The sequence below is a fragment of the Heterocephalus glaber genome, unplaced genomic scaffold (assembly GCF_053883595.1).
Source record: "Heterocephalus glaber isolate CG9 unplaced genomic scaffold, H.glaber_assembly_v1.0 deba00001613, whole genome shotgun sequence".
NCBI classification, from domain to species: Eukaryota; Metazoa; Chordata; class Mammalia; order Rodentia; family Bathyergidae; genus Heterocephalus; species Heterocephalus glaber.
The window spans coordinates 21,027,323-21,052,908 of NW_028258384.1; the positions used below are offsets into that span (position 1 = coordinate 21,027,323).

Consider the following 25,586-nt stretch of genomic DNA (forward strand, 5'->3'; position numbering starts at 1 on the left):
GACACAATACCACTCCCTTATCAGTCTTGCCAGGAGATAGGGTCTACCTCAAAACTCTCAACCCCAAACCCTTAGAACCAAAATAATAGGGACCCTATACAGTTATCCTTACCACACCAACAGCCACAAAACTTTCAAGTATACCCTCTTAAATCCATTTCTCCAGACTAAAACTCATCTCTAAAACAACAACCATAACAAAAGCCCAACCAACTCCACCCATTCCACACAGGTGGAAATCCCAACTCCAGATTCCTGCATTTCTCCACCTCACAGCAATCTGAGAAAAAACTGATCAACATAATCAAATTGAGAAACCATAATCAACTTGGAACCCAACTCATGACCAATCCTCTAGTATTTATGACCTAATTCTGCTACTCCTCAAAAATGATCAACTGGAGATTTCACAGATTTTTCTTCTGGATAACCTGTCGGCCTGACTAGAAGCTCATCTATACCACTGGTTCTCAATTCATCTATCCCCCAAATCATCATGATTTACCCAGTCTTCATACCCCCTCTCTTCTTTTTCTCAATAACACTAGCCCCCATAAAAGATTGACTTCTAGCCCAACATTTATAGTGCTACCTCAATCTCACCTTTAACCTTTTCAATAAGACAAATCCTTCTCTAGCCCAAGATTTCTGGCTGTACCTATCTCTATCATTTTCACCTTATATGACCACCCCCACCTCCAAATCAGCCTTGATAAACACCCAGACAAATTTGGTTCTCCAAAAGGACTTAGGCCCAGCCTTCAAAAGATCAAGACAATACCCTCCTTAAATCATGCCTAACACTCTTGGCAGATAGAGCCACCAAACACTTTCAAACATATTTCACTAACTTCTTTAAATGTCCTTCAATTACCCACAGTTATTGGCTCTAGAACCCCTGACTCTTTTCTCTGTATCAAGTCCTCCCTTTACATTTATTTACACTTAACTGTCCCTTCATGGAAAACACTTCTCAATGCAACTAAAATATCACTATCAAGAGCCCCCAAGACTGTTTCATCATTTATGACATCTCACCTGAGACAAATAGAAAGTTCATTCAACCCCTCCATTTCTCTGGATGACACACAATCTCCATCTCTTCCCCAGGCCTAATTACACATAATCCTTCTAAATTCTTCCCATGAAATCTCATTAACGGCTCACCCTCCAATAATTCTCTATCTATTCAACCCACAATGGAGGCCTCCTTGACTGGTTCCATCTTGATCTGGAAAAGTGAGCCAAGTCTTTCAATTCCAGGGAGCTATACGTCACAATACCTCTTTAAAGGACTTAGGAGTGATAGGCCTGCAGAAAAAATATCTAAGAAATAAAGATATGGAGTACAGACATGGGTAACCCTAAATAACTTAGTGTCCTAAAGTTGAAGTCTTTTAAAAAGTGCATGTTATGGCTTGTAACTAGATGTCTCGCCAAAGCCTCATGTGCTCATAGGTGGAGCTTTTGGGGAGGTAGCAGGATCATGGGTGTATAATGCTGGATTAGGGTTGTGATACTGGGATTAAGGGTGTATGATAACAAAATTGTTTTAGCATAGTTCTGGGTGTGGACAATGGAAGTTCCACCTGGGTGTGATTGGTATCAATCAATAGGTTTATAGCCTCCATGGAATATAAAAGGGAGAGAAGGAAGGCAGGCTTGCCCACCTTCCCTTGGAGCTAACCAACTATGGATTGAAACCTCTACAAACTGTAAATAAAACTTTCCTCCTTTAACTTCAGAGTGTCAGGTATGATTTTCTTTGGGTTTTTTTGTTTTGTTTTTTTTGTACTGGAGGTTTAACCCAAGACCTTCACACTTAATTATATCCATAGCCCTTTTTTTCATGTTTTATTTTAAAACAGGATCTCACTAAGTCTTTAAATTGCCCAGTCTGGGCTCAAATTTGTAATCCTCCTGCCTCAGCCTTCCAGAGTGCTGGGATTACAGGCTTGTGCCACTACACCTGGCTTCCTTGTCTCCTTTCTATGTATCTTTATTTCTATTCTATCTCAACTTTTTCTTTATATGTTACATTTTATACATATGGGTACATATTCAAGTTTATATAAGGCATAAATATAATCACATCATACACAGCTGGAGTTCTTCTCTTTTTGTTCTCCTTTTAACATACTTCTATATTTACTTCATCCCATAAACTGTGTTAACTGCTGAGCATACATCCTTCCAGTTTTCTTCATGTTTATATCATCAAGCACAATAATAGATAAAAGGGAAACAAAAAGTGTGGGGATGTGTGAGTGTGAATGTATGTGTGTGTGAGTGTGTGTGTATGTCACAGAAAGGGATAGGAATGTATATATGAATGGTTAATGCTTAACATGAACACTCTGGAAATAAAATATCTAGATTTAAATTTTATTTGTGCCATTTACTAGTTATGTGAACATTGGCACATAATTTTACCTCCCTATACCTTTGTTTCCTCATTTTTAAAGTGACCCACTTAATACCTAAGTGAGTTAATACATGTAAATTTCTTAGAATTCTGGCACATTGAATGTTTTATACAAATGTTAACTATTAATGATATGCAGTTTAGGATCATTTGTTTTACAAAAATGCAATTATATACACATCTTTTGGGAATAAGAATCTTTTTTAAAAAAATTAATTTTGTTGGTACATTTTAGGTATACATTTTAGGTATAATGACACTCATCATTGGAAATTTGCACCTTTACATAATGTCTCTTGGTTCTTTTTTTTCCCCCATTCCTCTGCCCTCCCTTCAACCCTGCCATCCCTCCCTATTTACAAAGACTTTGTTTCCATTTTTTCCTTTTCTCATATTAATTCCATTCTTTTCTTTCCTTTCCCCTACCCCTCCCACTTCCAAGGATCTTGTTTTGTGATAAGTAAAATACACTGTATTTCATTAAATCTTAAAATACCTTTGATTATAAGATGCATTATTATGTTATATACTACTAGAAAGAAAGAAAAAATGCCATAAGTTAAATTGACATGATATTTTCTTATCACTTAAAAGCTTTTATTATTCATATTGAAATAGTTCTTGTAGATATATACACCCAGAACTTTATCATATTATTCATGTGCATATGTTTAAAAAACTACAAATGAACTAATTTTTTCAGTATCCCCCCAATTTTTTCTATTATTGAGTCTAACATCTCTGCATACTCTTCAACTCATAGTCATCATTATTCATGTTTTTGCATGTAATATTATTTTCTGTGTCATTGAGAACATTGGTGGCAAGGCATTTCTCCATTGTCAACATTAGGATTGTATTTGATGCCACTGACCCATTGTGCAATTTTTAAAGCTGTGGTCTCCTTTTTTAAAAATTTTAATTTGTTTTTTAAATGACAATAATTTTACACCTTTATGAGGTACTTGTAATGGTTTGATACATATATAATCATATAATGATCAAATCAGAGTCACTAGTATTCTATCACCTATTTATCATTTCTTTGCAATGCTAACATTCAAAATTCTCTTTTCCAACTGTTTTGAAGTATACATTATTGCTAGCTGTAGTCTTCCTACTATGTAACTATGGACACCAGAACCTATTCTTCCTATCAAATTGTAACTTTGTGACTATTGATCATTCTGTCCACCCCTCCCTCCTAGTTGCCCCAGCCTCTTATACCCATTGTTATACTTTATGAGATCAACTTTTATAGGTTCTACATATGAAGGAGATCTGTGCTTATTTCACTTAACATAATCTCTTCCAGGCTTATCCATGTTGTCACTTATAATAGGATTTCATCCTTTTCCAAATGAAGATAAGATAAATATGTCAAAGAGATATTTTCCTTCCTATGTTTATTGTAGCACTATTCAGGGTAGTCAAGATATGGAATTGACCAAGGTGTCCATCAATGGATAAGTGGATAAAGAAAATGTGGTGTGTGCATATACACAATGGAATATTACTTAGCCATAGAAGAACATAAAATCTGATCATTTGGAATTTTCTTGACCACTGTCTTAATTACTTTCATCATTGTTGAGACAAAATACCTGACACCCACAAGTTAAAGGAGGAAAGGTTTATTTCAGCTCACAGTTTGTAGAGGTTTCAGTCTATAGTCAGTAGACTTGAAGGCAGTGTGGCACAGTAGAGGGATATTACAGAGGAGAAATAGCTCATGGCAAAGCAGACAGCAGCAGCAACAATGAAGCAAGCCTCCCTTCCTCTTTTATCCCATCCAGGCTACAAGCCTTTTGGGTGGTGTCACCCAAACCCAGGGTGGGCCTTTCCATTATCTACACCCAGAAGTATGCTAAACCAGTCAGTGGGTTAATTTAATATTACATACCCTTAATCCCAGTATCACACATCTTAGATCCAGCCAGCTCCAAAAAGCCCCACCTATGAGCACATGGTACTTTGAGGGGACATTTAGATACAAGCCATAATAATCACATTAGACAATGTCAATACACAGTTTTCAGAAAATAATCAATGCTCATGTTGTTTTCTCCAGTGATTTTAATGAATGAAACTTTGACAGGTTGTAGCTGTAGCACCATGCCTGAGTGATGTTCATGCCTGTGCAGTAGGGGAAACAGCAATGTAAAATGCCATCCATTTGAAGGAACACTGCAATTTCAGAAATGAGAAAAGTGGAAAAATATGTTTTTGAATTAACAGAATATGGCAATGCATTACTTAGGTACATTTTGTTAAAAAAAAATTTCATTGACAGTGAACTTTGAATCTTTTCATATTTTTGAAAATTTATTCTTCTGTGATTTTCTCCTTTATACCCTTTGTCATTTATCTATTGTGGCATTTTCTTTTTCTTGTCTGCTTATAATAGTTCTTATACATGTATTATACATTAACTTTTTCATAGTACTAAAATTTTCCCAAATCTAGAATTTATCTATTAATTTATTTTTCATTTTCTAACACTGAAAATATTTTCATTTTGATATAGTCAAATATATATGTCTTAGTTACTTTACTCTCATTGCTGAGACAAAATACCTGACATCCAAAGTTAGAGGTAAAGAGTTTATTTTGCTTACAATTTGTAGAAGTTTCAGTCCATAATTGGCTGCATCCAAGGCAACGATGGCAAACAGGCATCACACAGAAAAAACAACATGGTCCACACAAGGTAGCGAAGGCAACAAGGGACCTTAACAGTGTCTTTCTGCTCCTTTTATCTTATTAACATTGCTGGGTTTAAAGTGGTGTAAAACCAATCACTCACATGTAGTAGTTTAGTAATCACACACCCTGAATCCTAGACCTTCAAAAAAGACTGCATGAGGCTTTAGAGGGCATCTAGACACAAGGCCCCAACAACATATACATTTTTAAAAATAACTTCTAATTTTCTTGCATTGTCAATGTCTCCCCTATTCCTAAGCAATAACTGTAGTCTACTTATTTTCCTTCCAGGATTTTAATTTTCATATGCAAAAATGCAATTAGTATTTAACCCATCTGAGTTTGTGTGTGTGTGTGTGTGTGTGTGTGTTTTATAATGTGAAATAGGAATCTAACTTTATTTTCTTCCATATGGATAGCCAGTAGTCCTGGAATCATATATTAAATATTTCATCTTTTTCTCACTAAATTTAAAATACCATTTATGTTATACATTAGCACCTCATAGGTGCTGGAGTTTATTACTTGGTACATTTTATTCTTCAATTTATCTACAATTTATGTTTATGCAACTGGTTATCCAGTTGTTCAGAGTCATTTATTGAATAATTGTGCCTTCCCCACTGATTTAAAATACCCTACGTATCTGTTTCATTCATCTTTCAATTTTGGCACAAGCATATCTCCATTTCAATTTGTGAAGCTCTATAATACATTTTTATATCTGGTAGACAAGTCATCTCCCTATATCCTTTTACTCTTTTTTATCACAATTGAATTGAATATCTTCTCATGTTTATTCTTTCAAATAGACCTTGGCTACATCATATCTCCCTCTTTCTTCATATGTACAGACACTAAATGCACACACACAAACATACAAACTGTAAAGTAATTTTGCTTAAGAGTATGTTATATGTATAGACTTCATATAATATATTCCTTCATTTATTAAAGTCTTTATGTATCATTAATGTATAAATTTTGTTGATTTAATTAGTTGGTAGATAATTTTTGAAATACAAAAAATATTGATTTTAATGTTAATATGGGTTTATTTGTTTGGGTTTTTTTTGGTACTGGGAATCAAACTTGGGTCCTTGTGCTTGCCGGGCAGGCAGCAGAACCACTAAGCTAAATCCCCAGCCCTGTGTTAATATAGTTTTATATTTCATTCTCTGGAAGTTTGCAAATAGAGAATCACACAACCTACAAATAACAAAAATCTCTTCTTTAAACTTTATACATTTATATTTTATGAATGCTTTCAAAAATGTGTCAAAAAATGCAGATAATAGATAGCTCTATTTTTCTGAATTTTAATGGGAATACTTCTGGTATTTCTTCCTTAAATATGATGCTGGTGTAAGACCGCTGTCCTTACCAAACGCTCTGAGGAGCTGACTATAGTGAAGCATACCCAGGGATCCCAGCGGTGCCTCCAGAGTGTAAGGCCAAGGGCCTTACCAAATGCTCCAAGGAGCTGACTTCAGTGAAGAACACCCGGGAAGGAACACACCGAACAAGTTGGAAAGTGAAACAGACCTTAGTCTGCCCAGATGGCACTCCCAAAGCAAAGTAGCTTAGAGAGGCATCAGTCCAGAGTCCCAGGCTCTTTTTATAGGGGTTTGCAGGGGAGTTAACAGGCGAAATTTACAGAAGAAGGAACAAAGTTTTAGTGGTCTTACATTTGTATGTTAATTAGCCTGACATGTACTGATAGTCAGCAGATGCTTTGTAGATTGTTCTATAGATAGTGGTGTCCGGAACAAAGAGTTGGATAATTATGACTGATGCAGATCTTATCTAGTGTCCTGGAACTAAGAAGCATCTTTATCTATTTACTCACATTCAATCACAGTTGGGGCTAGGGGAGTTTTATGATTACAGAGTTGTGCAGTCCTACACTAGTATTGATTTAATTTTTTATAATGTGGAGAAATTATCACACTAAATGACCAAAGATTTTCTTTAAATATATCCATTGAGATGGGGAAAGGAAAGAAGGGAATGGAATTAATATGAGAAAAGAAAAAAATGGAAACAAAGTCTTTGTAAATAGGGAGGGGTGGAGGGGTTGAAGGGAGAGCAGGGGAATGGGGAAAAAATAAGAACCAAGATATATTACATAAAGGTACGAATTTCCAAAGATGAATGTAAGTATATTGTATACCTAAAATGTGCCAATAAAATTAATAAAAAATGTGTTCATTGAATTTTCCTCCTCAAAGAAGATATTCAAGTATCTATTGAAATACTTTTCTCCTTTGACCTTTTGTTGTGAATTGTTTCCTAATATTAAGCCATCCTGTCAAATATTATTCTTTAGATACATTACTGGATTGATTTCTGATTTATTACTTAGGACTTCGACATAAATGATTACAACTAGTGTCACTGTATTACTAAATACACTAAATACACAGTATCCTCTAAATGCAATTTTGATTTCATAATTTTGGTAGTACTGTCTTCACTAATAGTATTTTCTGAATAGTGATTTAAGCTAAGCTTTATTTTCTCTTAGATCTCACAATTATCTTAGGAGAGTTTGGGATATTTAATGGTTAAATTCTTTTGTTGTTTATAATTCTGCTATTAATATATGGTTTCATGTATTCTTAACAAAGAGCATGGTTTACACAGTTTCCAGTTTGACAAATGCAGTGTGATGCATTTGTGCATTAAAATATGTTCAATTTAGTTAAGTGTTCCATAGACATTTGAAAACACAGAAGTGTATTTTCTATACTATTAATATATATGTCAAGTTAATTATTACATTCTAACAATTTTTGTGTTATATGTTTTAGTGTTGTATTATCTGGTATTTAAACATTGTTTTAACAATAAAAATCTCACTTCTCTTTGTACTTTTATGATTGTGCTTTTAATTCTGGTGTTGAAGTGGTGAACATTTATTTCCTGTCATTTGCATTTGCCTGAGGTAGCTTGTTCTTTGCTTTATTTTTAACCTTTCTTTAATGAATTCTTAAAATATTACTCTTGTATTAGGAAGGTTTAACCCATTCACATTTATTATGACAAGTGTTATATTTGGTCTCAATTCTGACATGTTGTTTGATGTATTTAATTTGTCCGGATTTAACATGTCATTACTTTTAAAATTTTTTGCCTAATACTCTAATTTTTCTTGTACTTACATTTCCCTCTTTAATATAATATGGAAATTGTATATGATAGTTTTATTATGGGATGTTCTAGTAAAATGATTTTCCAAAGAGAGATTTGCAGTGTTTTTGTAGCAATTGGTGATATGGATATTGTAAACTCCTACTGAGGTTAATTTCATGTTATCAACATGTTACAACAATGAGGAGAAAGGCGAAATAATTAGCTCCAAGGAGCTGATATGATGCAGTTCCATCACACTGGCTTTATTCTACTAACAGTTAAAAATATGATCTCTGTATCTCCATAAATATTAAAATTTATGTGTTAATTGATCCCATCTATATAGGGTGAAAGGCTCAATTGGTATTTATTCCCTACTGATCCTCATGTTTTATTGAAATAACCTGATTATAAAAATTTAGTTCATCAAATCTTTTTATTAGATACTTTGTATTTTAGTAATTATTTTTGAATTACTGTTAAATTTCATAACTACATCAATAATGATTTTTTTAAAATTAAGTATGATTTTTGATCAAAGCACTCATAACCATAATCTATTGATATTCTTGGAGAATTATTCAAATGATATTCAGTTCCTTCATTTTTTTTATGTGTTTAAAGTTTTATTTTTGGTTTAATGTAGACAAATGATGGTGAACCTTTTAGAGCTTTCAATAACAAATAACCCACTGTTGTGTGCCCAAGGTTTGCCACGATGGATCTAGACTACCAGGATATTATGTTTATAGCTTATACCACCTTAGAACTTCAGAAATAATCTTTACCAAGTTGAATATTGTTAACATTAGAGTAACTTTCAAAGGAAAGAGCAAGAAACAATAATGAGAATTTCACTACATATTTTGCTGTAGATTGAAATGGTTGCTTACTCTATTATTCATTATTTCTGATAAGAAATCTAACATGCAGAGTTTCTTTGGCAATACAATAGGTACTTGGAAAACTGCTTTGAAGATAGTGAACCTGACTACATTTCTTTTTTCCTTTGTCTCCAGGAATCTTAGATCTAAATTTGAAGCTCAACTTCAGAAATTATACAGACTCTGGACCCTTATTTTCCCTGATCTTGACTTTCTGTTCATAATTTTATTTTAACTTGCCATGATAATTCTTTTTTATATTTCCTCATTATTTTATTTAGTATGCTTATCAAAAGGCTGTTTCACATTCTTTGTAGACAAGGGTTTTTAAAAATGGATAAATAGTAACTATAGATATTCTATAATTTAGCTTCGTGGTTCCCAATTACAAAAATGAAATTTAATGCTATTTGTATGTCTTCAGATCCTTACATAATTGAAAAGCAAAGAAATTTTTTTTTTGGTTTATGGACATATGTGTGTTTTCCCATCAGCTGATTCCTCTTGTAGATCAATGGTCAACAAGAAAAAAAATAGGTTCCCCATTTCTTATGATATGTTTATTTATTTCCTTGATTGCTTCAAGCTTGAATAGCCACAGCAATTTTGACAAAGAAGAACAATGGTGAAATCATAACACTCTCTGATTTTAAACTATAATATAAAGCTGTATGATCAAAACAGTGTAGTACCAACATAAAAACAGATATATAGATCAACAGAACAAATTATGGACCTCAGAAATAAAACCATGCACATATGACTAACTATTCTTTGACAAGGGTGACAAGAATACACAATGGGAAATGGAACGTCTTTTAAATAAATGGTACTGGACCAGCTACATATCCAGAAGCATGGAAACTGGAAAAACAAAATTGTAGCATTGATTCAAAATGGATTAAAGGTTTAAGTGTAAAATCTAAATCCTAAACATAGGGAACAAAAGAAAAGCTCCTTGTTCTTGACAATGATGTTTTGGATGTGGCACCAAAACCCACTCCCACACAAAATAAGCAAAACTAAACAGTGGGGCTATATCAAACTAAACAGCTTGTGCATATCACAGGAAACAATCAACAAAATAAAAAGGCAATTTATGGAATTGGAGAAAATATTTGCAGGCCATATATCTGAAAAGGGGTTAATATAAGGAACTCACACAATTCAATAGCAAAGAAAAAAAACAACAAACCTAAATAACCCAATTTAAAAATAAGCAAAGGACTTGAATACACATTGTTTTTTTCAAAGATGACACATAAATGGCCATCAGGTGTATGAAAGCATGTTCAGCATCACTAATCATTGGGAACATTGTTATAATTTGGATCTCAAATGTCTCCCAAAATCTCAGGTGCTAATGCCTTGGTACGCAGCTGACGATGCAATTGGCAGATGGCAGAAACATTAGTGAGGCCTAGTTGAAGGAAATAGGTCATCCTACACATACCCTTGAAGAGTATATTGAGATTTAAGCCCTTTCCTCTTTCTAGCTCTCTTTTCTTCCTGCCTGCCATGAGGTGAGATGCTTTGCTCCACCACATGCTCCTTGCTATGATGTCTGCTTCACCAAAAACCCAGAAGCAATGTAGCCAAGCATGGACTGAAACCCCTAAATCTATGAGCCAAAATAAATCTTTCCTCTTTTAAATTGAGTTTCTCAGGTATTTTTTCACAATGATGGAAAGCTGACTAATAAAGAAATGCAAATCAAAACCATAAGGAAGTAACACCTCACACATTTTAGGTTAACTATTACCAACAATTAAAAAGAAAACCAGGTGTGGTGGCACACCTGTAATCCCAGGACTTGGAAGGCTGAGGCAGGAGGATTGCCCACCCTGGGCTACATAGTAAGTTCAAGGCAGTCTAAACTACATAGTGAGACCCTACCTCAAAAAATAATAGTAAAAAGATGACAAGTTCTTGGTAAGTATGTGAAGAAAAATGAACACTTATACAGTATTGATGAGAATATAAATTAGTACAGCCATTATGAAAAATAGCATGGAGGTTCCTCTAAAAATAGAACTACCAGATGATCCATCAATCACACATCTAGATATATATACAAAGGAGATAAAATCAGTGTGTCCAAGAGACATCTGCACTTCCATGTTCATTGCAGCATTAATCACAATAGCAAAGAAATGGAAACCACCTGAGAGTCTATCAATTGATGAATGGAAAATAAAAAAGTGGGACATATAAGACAATGGAATACTATTTGGCCATAAAACATGAAGTCCCGTCACTTAAAACAACATAAATGAACCAGGAGAGCACTATACTAAATGCAATAACTCAGATACAGAAAGTAAAATACTGTATGACATAATATAAATGGGGAATCTAAAAACATCACACTCAGAGTAAGAGAGTAGAATGGTACTTTCCAGGAGCTTGGGGCTGGGAAGAAATAGAAATATGGACCAAAAGGTACAAAAAGGTTATAACAGGAAGAATTCCTGGAGCAACTAATGATCAGTGTAGGTGGTAATGGATGTATTAATTTGATTTTGATAATCATTACATGATATGTATACAAAAGTATTTGTTCAGGCAAAAGGGAGATCATTACACTGTACACCTTGAATATATGCAATATATACCAATTAAAATATTTTAGAATTAAAAACAATAAAATTAGAATTAATTTAATTTTGTATTAGTTTTTGTACTGCTGTTATACTATTTTCCATCATAAATGTCAGTGAAATTAATTAAAATCTTGTAGGTAATACTGAAGATGTATTTTTTTTATTAAGTTTATTGCTGCATTTTAGGTATACATTATAATCACATACATTATTGGGAATTAGCACCTGTACATGATATATCTTGATTCTTATCTTTTCCCCATTCCCTTTCCCTCACTTCCACCTCTCCATTCTCCCTATTACATAAGCTTTGTTTCCACTTCTTTCTTTTTTCATTTTTCTTCTTTGGACAGTTTTTTCCTATTTCATAATATGTATTATACATTTTGGTCCTCATTTACACTTACAGCTTTGCACATCAGAGAAACAATTCCGTATATACACATGTAAATCTTATTTATTTCTCTCAAAAGGATGACTTCAAGGTGCATACATTTACCAATAAATGTCTCAAGCCTGTCTATATTTATGGCTGAGTAGTATTCCACTTTACTAAAAGCCCACATCTTCTTTATCCAATCACCAGATGATGGGCGTTTGGGCTGTTTCCAAGATTTAACTATTACAAACTGTGCTGCTATGAATATGAGTTCACATATATGCATGTGGTATGATACTTTAAATTCTTTTGGAAAAATACCCAGAAGGGGAATAGCTGGGTCAAATGGAACTCTAATCCTAGTCTTTTGAGGAATCTACACACTGATCTCCACAGAGGTTTCACCAGTCTACACTCCCACCAACAGTGGAAAAGGGTTCCTTTTTCCCTACAATCCTGCCAGCATTTGCTATTGGTTGATTTCTTGGTAACAACCATTCTTTCTGGAGTGAGACAGAATCTCAGCATTGTTTTCATTTGCATCTCTCCAATGACCAGTGATGTTGAATACTTTTTCATATGTTTATTTGATCCTTCTATTTTCTTCATCTGAGAAATGTCTGTTCATATCAGATGCCATTTTTTGGATTGTGTCTTTAAAATTGGGAGGTCTGAGTTTTTAAGTTCTTTATATATTCTAGATAGTAGTCCTTTGTCAGAGAAGCCACTGGTAAAAATTTTTTCCCACATTTTGGGTTGTCTTTTCAATCTGTTGGTTACTTTTCTTTTTTTTTTCTCCTTAAATTCTTTTATTGGTACATTTTAGGTATACAATACATTTACATTTATCATTGGGTGCTTGTACATGTACATGATGTATCTTGGTTTTTATTTTTTTCCCCATTACCTGTGAGTCCTTCACCCACTCCATCCTTCCCTATTTACATAGACATCATTTCCATTTGTTTTCTTTTCTCATAATTTTTTCTTTCCCTTCTTTCCTTTCCCCATCTCCTCCCACCACCCCTACCCCTTTGGACTTTTTCCTGTTTCTAAGTATCAATTATTCATTATTAATCCTTTCAATACTTATTTACACTTTCAGTTTCTCACACTAAACTATTCAGTATTTACACATGTGTGTCTTATTTATTTCACTTAAGAGTATGGCCTCAATATGCATCCATTTAGCTATAAATGACTCTAGTTTCTCGTTCTTTATGGCTGAGTAGTACTCCATTTTATTAAAAAACCACATCTTCTTTATCCAATTTCCAATTGATGGGCAATTGGGCTATTTCCAAGCTTTAGCTATTAAAAACTGTGCTGTTATAAACATGGGTGTACATATATCACTGCGGTATGTGTAAGACCATGGGCCTTACCAAACGCTCCAAGGAGCTGACTACAGTGAAGATCACCTGGGAGGGAACACATCAGACAAGCTGTAAAACAGACCTTTATTAGTCTGGCCAGACGGCACTCTCCAAGCACCAAGCTTAGAGAGGCACCTGGCTCAGAGCCTGAGGTCCTTTTATAGGAGATGCTAGAGGGAAGTTGGCAAGCAGAAATACAGAAGCGAAATGCAGAAGGAATTTTTACGGATTGTTCTTAAAATAACATATTCAGATATGGAGTTGGGCAAGCATGACGGAACACTACACACACAACAAACCTTCCTGGCACAACAAGCACATCCCTGGAACTCGATGTCTACCTGGTGATCTGTAACAGAAGCAGACAAGTTGGGGCCCTATTACAAAATGGAGCACAAAATGGAGTAACTGTTGTTCAGTCTCACATTCCCCACTGATTTTTCCCATGGCTGTGTAATCTTATACAGCATTATCTTGGTATTTTTGTCTCCATCTTCACTCTTTCTTGTCTAGCTCACTTAAAGGATGATATTTGGCCTGTTGATTCAAAATCATTAGGTGAACAGGTCCTATCTGGGCCCTTACATAGGCCATAAGCTTATTAATAATGCATGGGCTGAAAGTCAAAGCTAGTAAAAAGATTAACAGGGGTCCAGCAAGGGCGGAAACAAGGGTAGTCATCCAGGGAGACCAGTTAAATATTGACTGGAACCATCCCTCCTGTTTTATCAATTTATTATAATTTTCTTGTAGGTGTTTATTTACAGTGGTCAGGGTTTCTCTTATTATTCCAGATTTATTAGCATAATAGCAACATTGCTTTCCTAGGGCTGCACATAGCCCTCCCTCTTTCATAAACCCGAGGTCCAGTCCTCGGCGGTTTTGAAGGACCATCTCAGCCAGAGAATCAACCTGTTTTTCCAAATGAGACACTGACTCTGTAAGTAGGCCTAAGTCTATTTTTACCTGTTGGGCAAAGGTCTTGAAATTGGAGTCTTGCAGTCCTATTGTGGTTGTGCCCAGAGCCACTGATCCTACAATGACTGCTGCAGTTAGCACAGGAATCAATGCTGGGTGGCACTTCTCTCGGGTGTGTGCTCTCTCAGCTAGGTATTACCAACCCTGGTCTTCACCATATATAGTGACTTGGGGTAAAATGTGGACCACTACACATACCTCAAGTTCCTGATTGAGGACTGTCATGGATAAACAGGGAGTTATACCATTTGTACATGCCCACCATGTATTGTTTCCAGCTTTTAGATATTTTTCATTACTGGCAGTGGGTATCTGATAAGAACATATACTGTCCAGATAAGAAGATGTAACACTTGGATTTTTAACACATAACCCTTTTTCTTTTATATCCCCAATTGACAACCTCAGTTGTTTTCAATGACACTCATTCTGGTCAGCTTCTGAGAAGGTGCTGTTTACTGCCAACCCTACATAATACGAGGGATGTGGACTCAAACACAGCCAACACCCTTGGATAAGATTGGAGATAGACTCATTTAACAGGATGTACATGGCATCCAGGGTTTTTAGGTATGGTTGGATCAGAGATTCAGGAGCAGCTAATGACACATTATAGGTTCCTTTTGCCTTTTCTTTTCCTTGGGGCCCAGAGACCCTATAGAATAAAATGGGGCTGTCTATCAGTAGTAATGGTGGCAATATGAGCTCCCATTAAGGCATTTTTTAGGGATCAAGTCCAGTTCTGGGGAGTGTGGCTGGACAGCACCAGCTGGCATCCAGATCCCCCTTCCATTGGGGCTGGTAAGAACAGTAGCCCCAAGAACCCCCATATTGTCTGAACTAGTCTTTGATCTATCTTATCTTGAGGGGGTCCTTTGTGTTCCAGTTGATCTGCCATGTTGACATTGTTTCCTGTGGGGGTGCTGCCTTTAAATGGCTGTGGTGGATCCAGGCTGAGTGTCCAGCTACCTTCACTGCTGAGGGAGTCACCAGGATGATGGGAAATGGTCCCTTCCAGCAGGGTTCTAGGGTCTTGGAGTCAAACCTGCGAATGAAAACCAAATCTCCTGGCTTATAGGGTAAGGGTTGCAAAGGTTTTTCACTGGGACCAGGCATAGTTTTTCTCAGCTTATCATGTAGCTCTGATTGAAGCTGATGGACTGTTTTTAGGGACTTAAGGAGTTGGAGGTGGGAAAGTTTTTCTTTAACTCCAAATCAACTAGAGGGACGATGGGGTGAGATCACCCATAAATGATCTGGAAGGGTGACAGATTTAGGGATGGCTTAGGAGTACACCAGGTATGAAGGAGGGCAAAGGGGAGAAGTTCTACCCAACCTTGTTCAGTCTCCAGGCATAATTTAGTTAGAATCTCTTTTAAGGTTTGATTTGCTCTTTCTACTTGTCCTGAACTCTGAGGCCTATAGGCACAATGCAAATTCCATTTTATCCCTAAAGCTTTACTGATGAATCGAGATAATTTAGCCATAAAGGCTGGGCTGTTGTCAGACCCCAGGGCTAAGGGTAAGCCAAAACAAGGAATTATTTCTGTCAAGAGCCTTTTGACGGTTACCTTGGCTGTCTCTCTCTTAGTAGGAAAGGCTTCTATCCATCCTGAAAAAGTATCTACAAAGACTAATAAGTACTTGTACCCATACATACCGGGTTTTATTTCAGTAAAATCCAATTTCCAATGTTCTCTTGGAGTTAATCCTCTATGTCGGACCCCAGGAGGGGGGGATCTGATCACCTGGTTTGCGTTTACCTTGATACAGGTGGGGCATCGTTTCACTAGGTCTTCGGCCTTTTGTGCCAGTCCCTTGATGACAAAATGGGGTTGCAGAGCGGCCATCATTTTTTTTTCACCAAGGTGGGTGGACCCATGCAGTGTTTACCTTGGGTCCACTGCTTTTTGGCCATTTCCATCGTTTCTTCATCTGTGTACTCTGGTTTCTCTGGCAGCACTGGTGTGGGGAGCAGAACCATCTGTTTCCCCACTGACTTTTGGGCAGCCTGTTTTGCTGCCAGATCAGCTGCATTATTACCAATCACCTCGGGGCTAGCCCCTTTTTGATGCCCACAGACATGGATGATAGCAACCTCTGGGGGCAGCCAAATGGCTTGTAACAATGTCAATATCTCAGTTTTATTTTTATGGGCATCTGTTCATCAGACTCTGGGAGTAAGGTAGCCAGGTTGAGGCTAGCAGTGGTGGCAAACTTGATGTGTGGCTGCTCCAATAGGAGTCCTTGGTATTGCAACAATCTGGCATTAGATAGCCACTTTCTAGAGGAGCTGTTTCCATGGTCCCAAAGGCTGAGTTTTTCAGCCTCTCAGGTTATATAGAGTGACAATTCGAGGGGTGTATCTCCCCCCACAGTGACTTCGTGCAGGGGTTTGGCAATTTCAGCAAAGCCAGGGATCCAAATTCTGCAATACCCGATCACCCCTAGGAATTCATGCACCTGTTTCTTTGAGCTTAGTTCTGGAATCTGGAGAATTGCTGATACCTGTGATTCTGCCAGCCTCCTCTTTCCTTCCTCAAGAATATAGCCCAAGTAGGTTACCTTGATCTGGCAAAGCTGAGCTTTTTTCCAGGACACCAGATATCCCAGGTCTTGGAGAACTTTCAGGAGGCCCTCAGTGGCTGCAAGACATTCTTCATTAGTTGAAGTTGCCACTAGGAGGTCATCTACATATTGAAGAATAGTTGCATGGGGAAAAACTCTCCTTACGTCTCGTAAATCTTTACTGAGAGCTTCCCCAAACAGAGTGGGAGAGTTCTTGAATCCCTGTGGCAGACAGGTCCATGTCAGCTGTCTGGTAGTCCCAGTGTCTGGGTCTGTCCATTCGAAGGCAAAGAGGGGTTGGCTCACTGGTGCCAGAGGTATGCTGAAAAATGCATCTTTGAGGTCTAGTACTGAATACCACACATGGGCAGGAGGGATGAGACTCAGCAGAGTATAGGGGTTTGGTACCATTGGGTGGACGGTCTCCAACTGGCTGTTCACCTCCTGCAAATCCTGTACTGGTCTGAAGTCTGAGGTGCCAGGCTTCCTTACAGGAAGCAAGGGTGTATTCCAGGCTGACTGGCAAGGAATCAAGATGCCAGCCTCTTGGAGTTGGTGGATGTGCTTAGAGATTCCCACCTTGGCCTCCAGCCAGAGGGGGTATTGTCACACACAGATGGGGGCAGCAGAGGCCAGCAACTGGACCACCACTGGGGCATGGAGGTTGGCCAGCCCAGGTGGATTGGTTTCAGCCCATACCCTGGGAAACTTTTTCTGAAGGTAGTCCCATTTTTGTTCGGGGGGCTCTGTGCCCTCCTTTAGCAATCTAAAGTCAACTTCTAGGGGAAACATCACCATAATGGTGGGAGGGTGCCTTAAGCTCAAAGGTCCCTCTTTCAGGCTCAAAGGAAATAATAGCCCCCAACTTTTGTAGCAAGTCTCTTCCCAGCAACAGGTACGGGCACTCAGGGATAACTAAGAAGGAATGGGAGACGGTGACTTTTCCTAGATTCACAGTCCGTCTAGTGGTCCAAGTGTAGGAGGCCACTTTCCCAGTGGCTCCAGTAATGGAGGTTTTTGAGGAAGTGAGGGGTTCAAGGGGGGTCTTCAAGACAGAGTGGGCCACACCAGTGTCCACAAGGAACTGAACATCTGCTCCCCCTATCACCAAAGTCACCATAGGCTCAGTAGGGTTGAGTGGGCATGAGCCTTGACCCTGTCACTCTTCTTCATCTACTAAGAGGATTCCACCTTTTTCCTTTTGGGCCTCCTTTTTTTTTTTTCTTTTTAGCTTTTCACAGTCCTTCTTAAAATGGCCCTTTTCCTTACAATAGGCACATTGATCTTTCTCTAATAGGGGTTGAATCCTTCCCTTGTTTTCTCCCTTACTTTTGAGTCTTTTCTCTGGACAAATCCTCCATCGTCCAAGGCAGCTATGGTTGCTTTTCCCAGCCTCTCGGCCATCCTCTCTTCCAGGGGATCTCTGTTGTTAAACGCCTTCATGGCTACACTCATCAACTTTTTTCTATTCTCTCCCTCAAATCCTTCTAGTCTTTGTAACTTCTTTCTAATGTCTGGGGCCGACTGAGTAACAAATGCCAAATTTATTGCCTGCTGATTTTCAGGGACATCTAGATTGATCAGAGTATAAGTATGGTATGCTTCCAACAGACGCTCCAAAAAGGCAGAAGGGGATTCCTCTGATCCTTGAAGGACCTTGCTTACCTTGCTCAAAGTGGTAGGCTTCCGAGCAGCTCCCCTCAGGCCAGCCAGGAGATGCTGAAGATAGTTCTGGAGAGCTTCTCTCCTGCCTGAGGCATTAGTTTGCCAGCGGGGTCGGGTGGATGGGAGCTGTGCTTCCAGATGGGCTCACTGTTGGTCATCTAGGGGGCCTTCCGGTCCACCTAGTACTGACCTCACAGCTTGGCCCTGGATCCTTTCCCTCTCCTCTGAGGTAAAAAGGGCCTGGAAGAGTTGTTGGCAATCATCCCAAGTAGGATCATGGGTATGGAAGATAGACTCTAGGAGAGATATTAGGGCTCGGGTCTTCTCTGAGAAGGGAGGATTTTGATGTTTCCAATTATATAAGTCACTGGTAGTGAAAGGGATATAAACATAGTGACCTTGTTCTGTCTCTCAAAGGGTCAAGAGAGGGGCCGAACTAGTTTCCCCAGTGGGGACCTCACAAGTTCCATACACAGCCCCAGCTTGTGTGTGGGGGGGGGGAAGTCACAGAGTCTGGGGACTGGGGCCCCTCAGGGAGAGGAGGATAGAGAGTAGGAGCCGAAGCTTGAACAGATGGAGGAAGGGAAGGATTGTAGGGTCTAGAGCAGGAGCCATCTGAGGGGCTGGAGGATTCCACATAGAGCGGAGGCCCTTCTAAGGGATCCAGGGGGTCAGGTTCCTGTGAGAGAACTGGCTTAGGAGCCCAGGGCTTAAGTTCCCGGGGCCCTTTTGGGGCAGCGACTAAAATGCAAGTTTCTGTTCGGAGGGAACAGTGCTACAGCCAAGCCAGGGGTTTCTCACAGGCCTGAACCCAGATGTCTATGTAGGGAAATTGGTCTGGGTGGCCAGGGCGACTGATGACTTTGCCCCAAACCTTCCAGCAAATACTGGGGTCAAAAGTCCCTTCGGCTGGCCATCCCACCCCGAAGGCTGGCCATTCCAGTTGTCACAGGGAGCGGAGTTTTCCATGAGAAAATTTTATCCTGTATTCATCTTCTTGTTCTGGAGGAAAAGGCCAATTTAAAATTAGTGAGAAAGCAGTCAAGCGGAGTGGACCTGGTAGAACAGGTTCCTTCCATTACTCTGCTCCTGATAAGGATTGGGAAAAAAAAAAAAAGTAAAATCAGACACACAACAGACACAACACTAACAGACAAAAGACAAGATGAATGGGTGCCACAACAAAATGAAACTAAATCTTCCCTTGTTCCTTGTCAGGAACCTCAAGATCAGGGGAGGCTTCCCCGCTCATCAGCCACCTCACTCCTGACTTAACAAACGGTTCCAACCGGCCAAAATCTTACCTCTGGAGGTTTTCTGAGGTCTGTGCCTGAGGGTCTCCTGCTGGATCCCGCCATGGAGTCTTGGCCGAACCGGGGGTTCCTACCCGGGGATCTCACTGGGGCCTCCAGAATGTAAGACCATGGGCCTTACCAAATGCTTCAAGGAGCTGACTACAGTGAAGATCACCTGGGAGGGAACACATCAGACAAGCTGTAAAACAGACCTTTATTAGTCTGGCCAGACAGCACTCTCCAAGCACCAAGTTTAGAGAGGCACCTGGCTCAGAGCCTGAGGTCCTTTTATAGGAGATGCTAGAGGGAAGTTGGCAAGCAGAAATACAGAAGCGAAATGCAGAAGGAATTTTTACGGATTGTTCTTAAAATAACATATTCAGATATGGAGTTGGGCAAGCATGACGGAACACTATGCACACAACAGACCTTCCTGGCACAACAACAAGCACATCCCTGGAACTCGATGTCTACCTGGTGATCTGTAACAGAAGCAGACAAGTTGGGGCCCTATTACAAAATGAAGTACCAAATGGAGTAACTGTTGTTCAGTCTCACAGTATGTTTCTTTTAATTCTTTTGGGAATATACCCAGCAGGGGAATAGCTGGGTCAAATGGGACCTGTAGTCCTAGTTCTTTGAGGTATCTCCTTACTGATTTTCATAGTGGTTGCACCAGTCTGGACTCCCACCAACAATGGAGAAGGGTTCCTTTCTCCCCACACCCCTGCCAGCACTTGTTATTGGTTGTTGTTGTTTTTGTTTTTTTGTTTTTTCTTTTTTTTTTTTTTGGTACCAGGAATTGAACCTGGGACCTTGTGCTTGCAAGGCAGGCAGTGGAAACACTGAGATAAATCCCTGGCCCATTGGTTGATTTCTTGATAGCAGCCATTCTTTCTGGGGTAAGGTGGAATCTCAGTGTTGTTTTCATCTGCATCTCTCAAATGACCAGTGATGTTGAACATTTTTTCATATATTTATTTGCTGCTTTTCTTTTTTTGTCTCAGAAGTGTCTGTTCTTTTCAGATGCCTATTTTTGAATTGGGTCTTTGAATTTGGGGGGTCTAATTCTTTTCAGTTCTTTATATATTCTAGATAGTAGTCCTTTGTCTGAGGCACAGCTACTAAAATATTTTTCCTACATTGTAGCTTGTCTCTTAGCTCTGTTGGTGGTTTCTCTTGCAATGCAGAAGTTTTTTAATAAGATGAGATCCCAGTTGTTGATTCTTTCTGCTAGTTCTGTTGGTCATTTTTCTTGATGTGCAAAAGCTGTTTAATAAGATGAGATGTCACTTGTTGGTGTGACTGAGGCTTTGTTCATAAAGTATTTTCCTATGCCAATGTCTTCAAATGTTCTACCCAAACTGTTTTCCAGCAGATTAAGTGTTTCTGTTTTAGTATTTAGATATTTGATCCATTTTGATTTTAGTTTAGTGCATGCTGAGAAATATAGGCCTAGTTTTAATATTTGGCAAGTTGAAACCCACTTTTTTCAGCACCATTTATTAAAGAGACTAGTTTTCCTCCAGTAAGGGTGTTAGGCTCCTTTGTCAAAGATGAGGCAGATGGGAAGTTGTTTCTGCATCTCCTGATTGGTTCCACTGATCCTTGGGTCTGTTTCTTTGCCAGTACCATGCTGTTTTTATCACAGTAGATTTGCAGTATAGTTTCAAGTTGGGGATTGTGATAACCCCTGCCTTGCCTTTGTTGCCTACAATTGCTTTTTCTATTCTAGATCTCTTCTGATTCTGAATGAATTTTTGGATTTTTTCCTCAACTTCTTTGAAATATGCTGTTGAAATTTCAATTGGGATTTCACTGACTCTATATAGCAGTTTTGGAAGTATGGCCATTTTTACTATATTGGTTCTTCCTACAAAAGAACAAGGGATGTCACCATTTTCTGATATCCTCTTCAGTCTCTTTTTTCAGAGTGCTGTAGTTTTCAGAATAGAGTTCTTTTACTTCCTTTGTTAAATTGATTCCTAGATATTTCATTTTTTGGATGCTATTGTGAAAGAAGTTGTTTCTCCAAATCCTTTCTTAGTGAGCCCGTTATTTCTGCACAGGAAGACTTTTGATTGTTGAGTTTTGATATTGTATCCAGCTATTCTACTAATTTGGTTATTAAGTCTAGAAGTCTTTTGGTGGAGTTTTGGGGGTCTTCTGTATAGAATATCATGTCATCTGCAAATAATGATAGTCAAACTTCTTCATTTCCTATCTTTATCCCTTTTATTTCTTTTTCTTGTCTAATTGCTGTGGCTAATGTTTACACAACTATATTGACAAGGAGTGCTGATAGTGGGCATCCTTGTCTTGTTCCTCATTTTAGCATGAAACATTTCAATTTTTGATCATTTAGTATAATGTTGACTGTTGGTTTTTCATAGGGGGCTTTTATCAGATTGAGATAAAGAACATCTATTCCAATTTTCTGTAGGGCTTTTATCATGAATCAGTGTTGGATTTTGTTGAACACATTTTCTGCATCTATTGAGATATGGCTTTTGTCCTTGACACTGTTAATATAATGCATTACATTTATTGATTTACATATGATGGATCTCACTTGATCAGGGTGTATGATCTTCTTGATGATCCTCTGCATTCGGTTTGCCAGTATCTTATTGCTGATTTTTTCATCTTTGTTCATTAGGCAGATTGGCCTGTAGTTCTATTTTTTTGGTTGGGTGTTTCTTTGCTTTTAGAATGAAGATAATGCTTGCTTCTAGGAATGAATTTGGGAGTATTGCTTCCCTTTCAATTTCATTAAAGAGTTTGAGAAGTAGTAGCATTAGCTTTTCTCTAAATTTCTCATAGAATTCAGCTGTTAATCAATCAGGATCTGCATGTCTTTCCTTTGTTGCTAAGTTGTTTTTGTTTTTGTTTTTTGGTACTGGGGATTGAACTCAGGACCTTGACCTTGTGAGGCAGGCGGTGGAACCACTGAGCTAAATCCCCAGCCCTGTTGCTAAGTTTTTAATGGCAATTTCAATTTCATGGGTTGATATTGGGTTGTTTATAGTTTTTATATATAATAGATTCAACTTTGGTAATTCATATGTGTCTAGGAATTTGTCCATTTCTTCTGTGCTTGCCATCATTTTTTTGTTGGTTTTTTGTACCAGGGATCAAACTCAGGTCCTTGTGCTTGTGGGGCAGGTGGCAGCACCACTGAGCTAAATCCCTGGCCCTGTCTTTTCCATTTTATTGGAATACAGCTTCTGAAAGAAGTCATTGATCATCCTCTGGATTTCTGCAGGATCTGTTGTAATTTCACACTTTTCATTCCTAATTGTTTTGATTTGAGCTTTTTTTTCTTTTTTTGATAAGGTTGGCTAAGAGTTTGCCTATTTTATTCATTCTTTCAAAGAACAAGTTCTTTGATTCATTGATTTTTTTGGTATTGTTAGGTTGAACTGCATTGATTTCTGCTTTGATCTTTATAATTTCCTCCCTTGTATGAGCTTTGGCTTTGTCTTGCTCTTCTTTTTCTATAAGCTTGAGGTTCAGCATTAGGTAGTTTTTTTTAGCTCAGTCTGTTTTCCCAATATGGGCATTCACTGCGATGAATTTCTCTTCTAGGGTTGCTTTCATTATGTCCTATAAATTCCAGTATGTTTTATTGACATTATCCTTTAATTGTAAAAACTGTCTAATTTCTTCTTTAATTTCCTCTGTGACCCATTGGCTGTTCAGAAAGGTATTATTCAATTTCCATGTTTTTATGAATTTCTTGTGGTTTCTTTTGCTATTGAGCTTCAATTTCATTGCACTATAGTCTGACAATGTACAGGGGATAACATCAATTTCTTTGCATTACTTAAACATTTTCTATGAGCTAGCATGTGGTCTATTTTGGAGAATGACCCATGTGCAGCTGAGAAGAATGTGTATTATTATTTTGTGCAGTGGAACATTCTGCAGATATCTCTTAAGTCCCTTTGTTTAAGAGTATGTTTCAATTCTAGAATTTAATTGTTGATTTTTTTGTCTAGTCGATCTGTCTATATGTCTATATGTAGGGTATTGAGTTCCCCCACTACAAATGTATTAGTGCTTATTTGATTTTTCATATTCATGAATATTTGTTTTTTATAATTTGGTGAACTAGTATTTGGTGCATATAAATTTATGATTTTGTAAATTTATGATTGCTATCTCTTTCTCTTGGATTGCTCCCTTTACAAGGATGCAGTGACTTTCTTTGTCTCTCTTAATTAGTCTTGGCTGGAAGTCCATTTTGTCTGCAAATAGGATAGCAGCCCCTGCTTTTTTTCTGGATTCCTGTCACATGAAGTATTGTTTTCCATATGTGACTTTCATTCTATGAATTTCTTTTTGAATTGTGTTTTTTATTTGCAGCATATTTTTGGGTCTTGCTTCTTGATCCATTCTGTCAATCTGTTTCTTCTGATTGGTGAATTGAGACCATTAACATTGGTTATTTGGTTATATATGGTTATAACTCATATATATTGACTAATCCTTGTCATGAAATTTTCCTATTGTTGGCTCTTTTACATTTTTCCCCTTTCCATTTAATTCTTACCTTGTCTGATGGATTCATTCTGTTGGAGTTCATGGAGTTGTAATCCTCATTGTCTTTTTCTAAGATATTGCTTTGAATTTTTTGGAGTGCTGATTTGGTATTCATGAATTTCCTCAGGTGTTCTTTTTCATGAAAGTATATAATTTCTCCAATGTTTTTGAAAGTTGTTTTTGCAGAACACATCAATCTGAGTTGGAAGTTGTTTCCTTTTAGGGCTTGAAATACTTCACTCCAGGCTGTCCTTGATTTGAAAGTTTGTGTTGAGAAATATGCTGTGATTCTTATGGGCTTTCCTTTGTATGTTATTAGTTTCTTTTCTCTACCTGCTTTTAATATTTTGTTCTTGCATTGGATTTCTGGAATCTTGACTATTATATCCTAGGTGTAAATTTTTTTTGGAGTTCTATATGCCTCACTTATCTTTAAGTCAAATTCTCTTTCCCTGTTTGTGAAGTTTTCTGTGATTATTTCTGTGAATGTTTTATTTATGTTTTTTATGCTTTCTTCTACTCCTTCATTGACTCCAATCAATCTTAAGTTATTCTTTTTTGAATCATCTAGTAGTTGTTGGATTCATTTCTCATAGTCCTTTGCAATATTTAAGAAATCTTTCTTTTCATGTTTGCTAACCACAATCCTGTCTTCTATATCTGCATTTCTGTCCTCACATTCACTCATCCTAATGTGAAAATTTTCAATGGAATTTTTAATCTCTTGGATATCTGCTTGGATGTATTTCATGTTTTCCATTTCTTTTCTATGGTGGGTATTCATGGTTTCCATCATTTTCCTCAGCTCCTCTATTTTTTAGTCTGTATCTGCTCTAGAGTTAGTAATCATGTCTTTCATTATGGTATCCATCTCCACTGTTATCTGAGAAATTATTTCTGATGTCATTTTTTCCAGAGCCTCTTTGAGCTGTTTTGTTACTTCCCTTGTTACTAGTTCAGGGAGTCCAAGTGGTCGACTTTTGGGTTGTCCCACCTTGTCACCCCTTGGATTTGCCTTTGGTGAGCT

General features: G+C 37.7%; 1 long non-coding RNA gene across 2 annotated transcripts in view; it reads right to left on the reverse strand.

The window, feature by feature from the left end:
* Window positions 1-3,446: 3,446 nt before the first annotated feature.
* LOC147822513 (uncharacterized) overlaps window positions 3,447-25,586 on the reverse strand; it is a 177,353-nt gene continuing 155,213 nt past the window's right edge. For both annotated transcript variants that reach the window (XR_015445588.1, XR_015445587.1), the window contains exons 4-6: window positions 20,024-20,189; window positions 18,720-19,721; window positions 3,447-15,531 (exon numbers count right to left, since the gene is read on the reverse strand). This is a non-coding gene — a long non-coding RNA (uncharacterized LOC147822513). The remainder of the gene's footprint in view (window positions 15,532-18,719; window positions 19,722-20,023; window positions 20,190-25,586) is intronic.